The sequence below is a fragment of the Macaca nemestrina genome, chromosome 5 (assembly GCF_043159975.1).
Source record: "Macaca nemestrina isolate mMacNem1 chromosome 5, mMacNem.hap1, whole genome shotgun sequence".
In the NCBI taxonomy this organism is placed as follows: domain Eukaryota; kingdom Metazoa; phylum Chordata; class Mammalia; order Primates; family Cercopithecidae; genus Macaca; species Macaca nemestrina.
Window position 1 is genome coordinate 83,736,662 of NC_092129.1, and position 11,014 is coordinate 83,747,675.

The following is an 11,014-nucleotide window of genomic DNA, read 5'->3' on the forward strand; positions in this document are numbered from 1 at the left end:
GGATGAAACTACATCCCCATCTCTGAACGCCAAAGGGAGTTGCTTATACTAAAAGCAACACAAGATAGATCAAAGACTTAAACCTAAGACCTGAAATCATAAAAAAGTCTAGATGATAGCACCAGAAAAAAACTCTTCTGGACATCGGATTAGGCCAAGAATGTATTACTAAGACTCCAAAAGCAAATGCAAAGAAAACTAAAGTCAGTAAATGTGACCTAATTAAGCTAAAATGCTTCTGCACAGCCAAAGAAATAATCAGCAAACAGACAACCCACATAACATGAGGACATATTCACAAACTATGCATCTGACAAAGGAGTAGTATCCAGAATCTACAAGGAACTCAAATGAATCAGCAAGAAAACAAACAAATAATTCCATCAAAAGAGTGGACAAAGCATGAACAGACATTTCTCAAAAGAAGAGAGACAAATGACCAACAAACATGAAAAAATGCTCAACATCACTAATCATCAGGAAAATGCAAATTAAAAAGACAATGAGATACCACCTTACTCCTGTAAGCATGGACATAATTAAAAAGTCAAAAAAAACAATAGATGCTAGCATGGATGTGGTCAAAAGGGAACACTTTCACATTGCTGATGGAAATGTATATTAGCACAAACACCGTGGCAAACAATATGGAGAGTGCTTACAGAACTAAAAGTAGAACTGCCATTTGATCCAGCAATCTCATTCCTGGGAGTCTACCCAAAAGAAAAGAAATCATTGTATTAAAGAAAGACACATGTACATGCATGTTTATAACAGTACAATTTACAATTGTAAAGACGTGGAACCAATCCAAGTGCCCATCAACCAATGAGTGGATAAAGAAAATGTATATAGACCATGGAATACTACTCAGCCATAAAGAGGAACAAAATAATATCTTTTGAAGCAACTTGGATGGAGCTGGAGGCCATTATTCTAAGTGAAGTAATTTAGGAGTGGAAAACCAAACATCACATATTCTCACTTATAAGTAGGAGCTAAGCAATGGGGATGCAAAGGCATAAGAATGATACGATAGAATTTGAGGACTCAGGGTAGGTAAGTTTCAGAGGGAGAGCAAAGGATAAAGACTACGTATGTGGTACAGTGTACACTGCTCAAGTGACAGGTGCACTAAAATTTCAGAAATCAACACTAAAAAGCTCATCCTTGTAACCATAAAACACCTGTACCCTCAAAACTATTAAAATTTTTTAAAAAGAAATTTTCAAAACTATAAAAAATCAGTATGTTGCCTGCCACACCTAAAATCACCTGACAACTCCCCATTAGTAATAAGAACCTGTTGGAATGGGGAGGTGTCAGGAGCTTTAGCCTCCTCCAGTCCTCACTTATGGCCAGGATAGCATTGGGTGCACCTTTCTCGCTTTGGAGTTAAGAGCAGTTCCTTTTCCAGTTGCCCTTTCTTTTGCACTGAGGACAAGGCCCAGGTGGGATACCTTGACGGGGACAATTCTTGCTTGAGTGTCCTGGCTTCCTGCATAGATAGTAATGGTCTCTTTGGCCTCTTTAAAGTGGCCTTGCCTAGTGCAGCCTCAAGTTGGCAGGCTGCCTGTCATGGCTAAGGCAGACAACTTTGCCTCCTGCTTGTCTCTTTCCTCTTCACATTGATCCCTCTCAGCCTCTTCCACTCTGTTACGATTGTTGAAGATGTCAAATGCTACATCTACTAATTCGTTGTTTGGGGTCTGGGGACCCATGGCTATTTTTTGTAATTTCCTTCTAATATCTGTGGCAGACTGACTAATGAAGTGTGTCCCTGAGGATTGGCCTGCCTCAGAGATAGAGTCCACATTGGTGTATTTCTTTACTGCCTCTACAGGGTGTTCCTGAAACAATGTGAGATTCTCATCCTTTCCCTGAATTATTTCTTTGTTTATTGTAGTTAACTGGTTTGGTAGCCTACTTCCATATTTCTTCTAGAAGACATTTTATGATCCTGTTTCTCCTATGTAAGTCTCTGCTACCCTCTTGGTAGTTCCCGTTAGGGTCCTGGTTGGGGACTTCAGTGCCCCTACATGGTGAGTGACATCTAACATGTGTTTCCTATCAGCATGGGCTTGTGCCTCAACCCAGATTCTTTGCTTTACCTCATGTGTGCAACTGGTGAATAGAATCACATGCATGTCCACCCTCCCATGTAAGTTCAAATGACAGAGATAGAGCTTGGAATATTTCCATATACTTAGTGGAGCCCCCTTGAGAGATGTCCTAGCCTTTGTTTGCACTGACCTAAGACTGACATAGAAAAAGAGACATGAATTCGGATAGTTCTGATTTCCCTATTCACCACTTCCCTACGGAGAAACAACTTGGATTGAATTGGATAGTCCCTGTGAGACTTGAGTCCTCTGGTAAAGCACCATAAATAGGTTGGCAAGGGGAAGGGAAAGGTGAATCAGGAGTTTGAGGACTGAAAGTATGAGAGTCCCCTGAAAAAGTCAAAACAAGGATAAGTGGTGTTGGTTCTGGGCTTAAAGATGGGGAACTTGAAGGGAGAAAGTTACCCAACATGGGGTCATTCATTATGTCCAGCTCCTTCAAACCCCTTTGAGTCAAGTCAGCATGACCCATCCTGCACTGATCCCTAAAGGGTTTGTCTTGGCACTGAGCCATCAACGCTTGTACATAGAGAATTTCAGACAATTTCCCTTCCCTTTTACAAAATGAATCCATTTGCAGGATGGATTATGTTTCAGTGTCTCACTGGTTGCCCAGACCTCCTGAGATTCTAATGAAGGTTTTGACTAAACAGTGTTACAATAAAAAAAGAGCTTCCTTATTTTTAGCCATCGAGTTTGAAGTATGCCCAATTGTGCAGAATGTGCTCAAGTGAGGACTCTGTAGGGACTAAGAATTGATTTCTCATTTGACCTTTTAAGGATATGCTGATGGAAAAAGTCATTGTCTTTTTTTCAACCTACAGGTTCTGGCATTAAGAGTCTCCCACATAGTTTAGATTTTTCCTTCACCTGACCCAAAAAAGAGAGAAAGAAACTAGAAAGGTGCACTGATGGGAAAATAGGAGTCCAGTCTTGCAGTCAAGCCAGGGATATCATGTGTCCCTGTCCTCTTAGGCTTACTGCCCAGCACTCAGGCATCCCTAGGGCCCACTCTGAGCAGATCCCTCTTGGAGGGAGGACTCGTTGTCCAAGTGTCCGCAGTCCTGGGGGCTTTAGAAATGAGAAGTCTTTTGCGGTCATGTGGGACAAGTAGTAGGCCAGATTTTATGATGACAAGAATGTTGGTTTCCAACTGAATTGACTCCTGTTTTTATGTTTCCTAGAATGTGTAAATGGTCCTACCCATAGGCTTCATAGGTCCCATAAAGGAAGTCTGGAAGAAAATATGTTTTACCCAGCAATTAAAGGCTCCCTCTCTGCATGGACAAAAACTGCATTAGCCCCACCTGAAAGCAGAGGAATCTTGACTCTTGGCCTATAGAGCAGAAAACACCTTCAGGTGTTTGGGTCAGCCGTATGGGTCAGAGACAAAAGGGAAGAATGGACAAAAGTCTCTGAATAAAACGGACCAATCAAGTAAAAACATGATTGAGGTGTCAAAAGATCTTTGAAAGACAATAGGGTTAAAGGGTGAGGGACATGGAAAAAGGTGTCCTCAATCTAGGTTACTATTCTATCTAAAACTGAAATAATAGTGAGATCATGTAAAGAGTCTGCCCTCAGTGTCCACGTTTGAGTGTACATTTACAGAGAAATTAAATTCCCATGCATTGGTGCATGGGTGTCAAGGCAATGGGCCAAGAAGCAAGACAAGTTTCCACAGAGGGGACATAGCTTGAGTGGGGGGCAGAATGCGGGGGAGCACAGCACGACAGTGGACTTTACGAAGGTGATATGGATGCTTAAAATGAAGGAAAGAGAGTACAAAGGGAAGATGGGGACACAAAATAGAGAACACTAGTGGTGATCTGGTTGACAAGAGATTGAAATCATATGTTTGAACAGGTGTTATTAGTAAGAAAAAGTAAAGATCTCCAGATATTGCACAGCCTGGACTTAAATGCTGCCACCCTCACAAACCTCCCATCAGGAAGGGCCACGGTGACCTAGATCTACTCGGTATGGACTTTGAAGTCTTCCCACCTCTGCTGGTCACCTGTCAGAATGAACAGAAATCAGCCAGAGGGAGCAAATTCATAGTGGCTGAGGGGAATTGTTCTGGAGATTTACAAGCAATTGAAAGAAAATGAGAAAAGGAAAAAACTCAATGACGAAAAACAGAATCTCCAGCCTTAAAGTGGTGAGTTTTTCTTACCTGGTGATTCAGTCTACCAGTCCTGCCTGCTGTGGTTGCCAATTTATGTTGTCAGTGGGCTGGTTCAGGTTCTTGACTTTGCCTCACAAGAATAATTTCAGAGTTAGTCCAAAGTGAGAGTAGGCAAAGAAGCTTACTACAAAGTGAAAGTACATTCTGATAGCTGGATCAGAGCAGGCTGCTAGAGAATGGGTAGCACTGTTTGGTACTGGGGAAACTCCTTTTTTACATGATTTTTCATGAAGGAATCAGAATGGGTGTTGTTGTTAAGCATGTTGTGGGTGGTCTTCTGGGCCTACATGTACAGTCACTGCACATGCTAGTATATACAGCACATGTCTCATTAGTATTTTAACTCTCCACCCACAGGTATGTTTTTACTATTATAATGAGCAAAGTTCACCATAAGGACATGGTTCTTTGCTACTACGGATGCTCAGCTTTTAGGACTTTCCCTCCATCAGCCTTTCCTCCTTTGACAAGGAAGTTACCAACTACAAGTGACCACAGGCATCTGCGCTAGCCCCTTTCTGGAACATACGTTACTGACTGGAGGCATTGTGCTCATTTGTTTGACCTCATTTGTATTGCTCTTATCCATCAGCAAGTAATCATGCCCCACACCCTCTCTAACTGCCTGCCTCAGTTGTAGTAGCCAAAAGGAGAAAGATGATGATGATGACTTAAACAGGAGAGGTGTAGGGAGAAAAGAAAGAAAAGATGTCTTATATTTTAAAATCTTTTTTGTGTCTTTAAATAACAGTGTTACCACATTAAAGAAAATTCAATGATTATCAGAAATGAGGACAGAGGTTTTACTGATCTGAGTCCAGAGAGATCCTCCCAACACGAAACGGACAGCTCCTAACTATGCCTAGGAGCAAGAGAAGGAGATTTTGTGGAGACTACGACCTGCATGAATTCTGGAAGTATTCTACTCTCAGAGTGGAACATAAATACAACTGAAAATTCATGAACATATTCATTCATATATGAAAAACTGAGAAGCAGGAAAAATAGATGTTACATTTGTAAACTCTGTTGATGACTTTTTCTTTCCCAGTTTTCTCCAATATTTTGAATAGTTTAGGAAAATAAACAGAGTGAACAAGGGCCTTAATAAAAATTTGACTTGTTTAATAAACATATCAAATTCTAGATATTTTCAATTGAGTTTCGTATCAATTCTCTTATGCAACTACCTAATACCAAATCCATTCAAATTATGAGATTCAGTTTTCATTTCTGTTTCATAGGAATTTTCTGAATAACACTAAAAGTTTTTAACTTGGCTAGTGATTAACAAGTCCACCACCATGTTTATTTAGGCAGATTTCCTTCTTGCATCAATTAAATAAAACAACAACAACAACAACAACAACAAAAACATGAAATTACCTGGAACCCACTGATTACTGTTAGTGTGTATGCATGACTGTATTGGAATAGTTCTTTCGATAAGTCTTTCTATAGTGAGATTTAATTTGGCTCCAAATCAGGACAAAGTCTTTAGGAAAGCTGTTAAGTTTTTAAGGGAGAATTTTCCCTTTTCAATTTGATAATTACACATTAAGAAAGCTCCAAGTGCTTCCACATTGCCTTTTCCTGGCAATAGACTATGTTAGCTGTTTCTTAGGGGTGTTGTTGTGCTCCTTTTACTGGAGCACTTTAAATGATAAAAACACAATAACAGGCTCAAAGCAAAGACCAACCTCACCAATTCTCTGAACATATTACAATGTTAAAGATTCAGATGAAGAAAGAAACCCCTCCAGATCTAACTTCTCAAGTGAACTGCTCTCTGAGATATTGGCCCTGGGGACACTATCCTTATCTTCCATTTTGATCCGATGTCAATGTTAAATGTGCAATGCCCTTGGGAATATGATCAATCTAAATAATAGCTCCTGTGGGTTGAAAGAGGTTGTATACCTGCTTCATTTACAGTCTGTGCTCAGTATGTGACTGTTTCATTACAGTCCCCTGACTATTCCCTGTTGTAATATTAGCTGCCAAAGGATGAGGTTTTTTTTCCACACAGAAGCTAAGAACAAGTTCAAAGCTAGCTACTCTTACAATATTCAAGTACAATATTCAGCACATCCTAAAGACTGATTTTACAGAGTGGTAAATAAAGTACCTATGATGCCAGCCTTTACTTGTTCTCCAGTTTTAATAATATAAGAAATATATAAAGCATTACTAAAGAAAGAGAGGAGATTTAAAAAGATACCATTTATTTGGGTTAGAATTACTCAGAAAAAAATTTAAAATGTTAGGACTTTCAGTTTTTTGGGGAACTAATACAAGAAATATATTAATAAAGTATCATACAAATCCATATAGGAAAAATGAGAAAATTATGAGTTTTAATTAACATAGGAAAGAAATAATTTGAAAATTATAAGTAAAATTGCTTATCAAGCTGGAAATAATTCTGGAAAAAATTTCTGAGGACTTTAAAAAACATACGTCCCCAGATGTTGGTAGAAGAAAATACTCTAGCACCTGTTTCTGAGAATTATCCTCATAATTTCTGTGAAAATACAGCCAGTTAATAGGTGATTAATGAAAGTCCCTATTATTTCTCCAATTTTATAATTGCCAGTGGCATAATGTCAACTTCTCTAAAAATTTTTCATGGTAGTATTTTTTATTTGCTTCATCAAAGTCTTTCATTGGGACTCTACCATACCACTCGTGTTTATGGTAGATAAAACCCAAAATAAAATGTTGAGAGTTTATTGACTAAATTATTACTGGCCTGAGGAAATGGTCTCTACTTGTTTCTTCTAAAACTTACTCATGGACGGGTTAAATAGAAGACCCACCAGAGGCATTTTCATATGTTAATAGAAAAAAAATTAACTATTTAATTCACCTCTAAATCTAAAAATTAAAATAAAAATCTGGAAATATCCCTGGAATGGTTATTCTCTTCTGTTCTTGTTATGATAAATAATATAAAATACATTTTATCATTTGGATAAATATTATTTTAAAAAGATTATCTCTGAATGCACATAATAACATGATTGTCTTACTACATTTTCAATCACCTACCAATCTCAACAAAGAGAAAGACATTGTGATAAGTCATAATTTTATGTCCTTGCCGATTGCTCATGTACTCAAACCTTCTGTTAAGTGATTAGAGCTACTTTGAGAAGGTTCCCTGAGTATAGAAGAGGCCATAGAAGTGTTCTCAACACCTTTTGTTCCATTGGCTGATGAGGGTGTCACAGCAGTACTCAAGGTTTAGCAACTACCAAATAAAATTATATATATATATACACACACACACACATATATACACACATACACACACACATACACACACACATATGTATCCCTCCCTCTAGTTATACACTGTGGGATTCCATTTATTCCTATGTCTTTAGGCCTGAAGCATACCTGGTCATAATCAGCTACAGGAAGTTAACCTTGAGTGAGGAAGGAAACACAGTGAATTTTACTGATGGTTAATCAAGGAGAGCTTCAAAGAGGAGCTGATGTTTTACTTAAGACTTAAAAATAGTTTATTCTACATCAAGTAAAAAGGAGTTTAACTGCATTTAAAAAAAAAAACTAAAAGTTATTTTGTATTATTATTTTGTGTTATCTGTAGATTCACATGCAGCTGTAAGAAATAACAAACAGATTTCATTTACCTTGACCCACGTTCCCCAGATGTCAACATCTTTAAAACTATAAAATCCTATGAACAGAATATTGGCATTAATACAGGCAAGATAGTGACAAATTCCATCATCAGAAGGATACCTCATCTTGTGCTGTTATAGCCACACCCACTTCTTTCCCACTTCCACTTCCTATGTAACTGGCAACCATTAATCTGTCTTTCATTTCAATAGTCTTGTCATTTTGAGAATGTTTTATAAATAGAACTTATCAAAGTACATCCTTAAATTTTTTCATTCAGCATAATTCTCTGAAGATTGGTCTAAATTATGTTTTATATCAATAATTTCTTCATTTTTATTGCAAGTAGTATTCCATTGCATGGATGTACACTAGTTTGTTTCCCTACTCACCTGTTCAAGGATATCTGGGTTGTTTTCAGTGTGGAGCTATCACGAATAAGGATTCTGTGAGCATTGATGTATAGGTTTTTATGTTAACATAACTTTTCATTTCTCTGGGATAAATGCCCAGGAGTGCAATCTCTGAGTCATATGTTGGTTGCATGTTTAGCTAAGTTTTAAGATACAGCCAAATTGTTTTGCAGAGTGGTTATATTATTTTACATTCTCACCATAAATGCATAAGTGGTCCAGTTGCTTCATATCCTTGTCAGGAATTGGTGTTGTATACACACACACATATATATTTGACATTCTGATAAGTGTGTAATTGTGTTTTACTGTGATTGTAACTTGTATTTCTCAGTTGACAAATAAAGTTGAGTATGATTGAATGTGTTTATTTGCCATCTGTATATCTGTATTACTTCTCTCTTTTATTTTCTGATACTTTGACATCTGGACTTTACTGACCCTGGAAAAACTATTCCTACTAGGGCTAGCCAATTCCTGGAGATACTAAACACAACCCATCTGAAAGTGTATCTTTCATACCATACTAACTAATCCAGAGCCTGCCCACTCTACCTCCTCAATTAGGCTCGTAAACTCTGGACTGCTATTATCCTGCTCCAATCACTCCAGGGCCAGGTACTAGACATCCGACAATACCTAAATTCCAGAGCCCACTAAAATTATTCAGACTAGCCAATTCATCAGCTTACTCTGGCTTGCTCATTCCTTCCTACAGAAACCACAAGAAAAACTCTTGCCAAGTTTTTCTGTCACTCCCTGTAACTCCTAACAGACCCCACTGCTTGCCAATGTGGCTCTGCATGTACAGTGTGCTTCCTCCTCTTGGGAATTGTGAGTGACAAAATGTCTTTTTGGTGATAATCATCTCCTGATCGTTGGCCTCATCATACCTAAGAGTAATAAAGTAATCTCTCTTTGTCGAATGTCTCCTTGTGTCCTTTTTCCATTATCTAGTATTTTTTTCTTTATTAGAGAGTTTATTGTAGAGTTTAGGGAGTTCTCTACGCTAACACCTAGCTAGGTGTGTGCCAGCTATTATCTCCAAGCTTATAGCTTGCTTGTCTTTTTCAGAGTTTCATCAGAGTTTTCATGGAACAACATATTTTAATTTTGACAAAGTATATTTTTCATTTTTTTTCCATTTATTGATTTTGCTTTCAGTGTCAAAACTAAGAATCCTTTGTCTAGTCATAGGCCCTAAAGAATTTTGTCTTACTGTTTTCAAAAAGTTTTATAAAATTACACTTTTTATTTAGTGTATGATCTATTATGAGTTAATAAACGTATGATTGCTCTGGCTGTATCTGTTGGAAGGCTGTCATTTCTCCATTCAGATGCTTTTGCACCTTTGTCATAAGCCAGTGGGAGTATTTGTGCAGATGTATTTCTTGATTCCCTCTTCTGTTCCACTCATCTATCTATCTATCCATCTAGTTTTCCAATAACAAAATACTTGTTTATTTTATGAAATAAACTGCATAAAAAGCTGCCTACATAGTATGTGTTTTGGAAATGGGTAGATGGATGCCTTCCACTTTAGTCTCCTTTTTGTCCCCTAAATATTTGTTAGCTCTTAAAGTTTCTTTCTCTAATTATATGCAAATTAGAATGATTTTGTCTGTATCTACAAACGATCTTGCTGGGGTTTTGATGGTAACTGTAGTTTGTAGTATTCTTCATCCAGTGGGGATCAAATCCTAGCTCTCTGCCTGGTCTTTCCTGATAGCACTCAAGCAAGGATGTTGAGGTATCTTTTCACAGCCTTGTTAGTGTCAAAGTCTAGGCTCCCCACTCAGCCTTTATTGATGTGTGTCAGGGTGGAGCCACACTTCTTCTGTGATGTTGGGGTAGAATAGAGTAGTTAGGTCGTAAAATGTTTTGTTTTTATGTTTTATTTTTGTTTTCTTAGGCTACCCCTGTTGCTAGAGAGAACAGGTTTTTGAGGGGGCAATATATTTTGTCTGCATTTGTTAGTGTTTCCAGATTGTCAACTTATTCAGCTCCGAGTTTGGAATAAATGAGGCAAAAAACAAACTAAAATAAAAAAATATATAACCTAGAGAATTCATCACCATTTATTTCCTCTCCTCCCCATTCCCCACTATGTTCCTGGCCAGTGTGCCTTTTTTCCTCATCTTTCAGAATCTTATGTTAACTTTATATATGTCATTCAGGGTTTTTTGGTGGTTTATTTGTTTTGTTTTCTTTTTAGACATATGGAAGAATAGGAAAAAGTATGTATAGTCCTTCTTTCTAAAAATGGAAGATACACACATTACAGATGAATTGATCAAGAAAATGTGCTACATACACAAAATGGAGTACTATTCAGACACAAGAAGCAAAGCATCCTGTCATTTGCAAAAACATGGATGGAAACAGAGATCATCATAAAAGTGAAATAAACCAGACACAGAAAGACAAACTTCACATCTTCTCATGTACTTGTGGAATCTACAAAATTAAGACAATTGAACTCATGGAGACAGAGAGTAGAAGAATGATTACCAGAGGCTGGGAAGGGTAGTAGCAGGTGGAGTGGGGAAGAGAGGGAAGTGGGGATAGCTAATGGGTCCTAAAATAGTTAGAAGGAATGAATAAGAACTGATATTTTATAGGACCATGGATGAATACAG